Source organism: Alligator sinensis, unplaced genomic scaffold (assembly GCF_000455745.1).
Source record: "Alligator sinensis unplaced genomic scaffold, ASM45574v1 scaffold78_1, whole genome shotgun sequence".
In the NCBI taxonomy this organism is placed as follows: Eukaryota; Metazoa; Chordata; order Crocodylia; family Alligatoridae; genus Alligator; species Alligator sinensis.
The window spans coordinates 150,171-150,436 of NW_005842171.1; the positions used below are offsets into that span (position 1 = coordinate 150,171).

Here is a 266-nt window from a genome sequence, read left to right on the forward strand (position 1 = left end):
AAGAGCCCAGGCTGCTTGTAGCAGGTGGCCAAGAGCCTGCAAGCCCTGCTACAAGCATCCTTGGCTCCATGGCAGGTAGTAGCTGCTAGAGCCCGGGCCAGTTGTGGCAGGCAGCCAGGAGGCTGCCAATAGCTGCACTGGTATCCAGAGATCCAGCACTGGGTCCATGCTGGCAGCGGCTGCACACGTGCCTCCAGAAGGATGGCAGGGGGAGGAGCTGGGGTTGTGATGCCCCAGGCCCCTCCCCTGCCATCTCCCTGGAGATG

The 266-nt window shown here is 63.2% G+C and overlaps 1 protein-coding gene across 16 annotated transcripts in view; it reads right to left on the reverse strand.

The window, feature by feature from the left end:
- PBRM1 (polybromo 1) overlaps positions 1–266 on the reverse strand; it is a 125,437-nt gene that overhangs the window by 80,411 nt on the left and 44,760 nt on the right. The gene's annotated exons all lie outside the window — the stretch shown is intronic.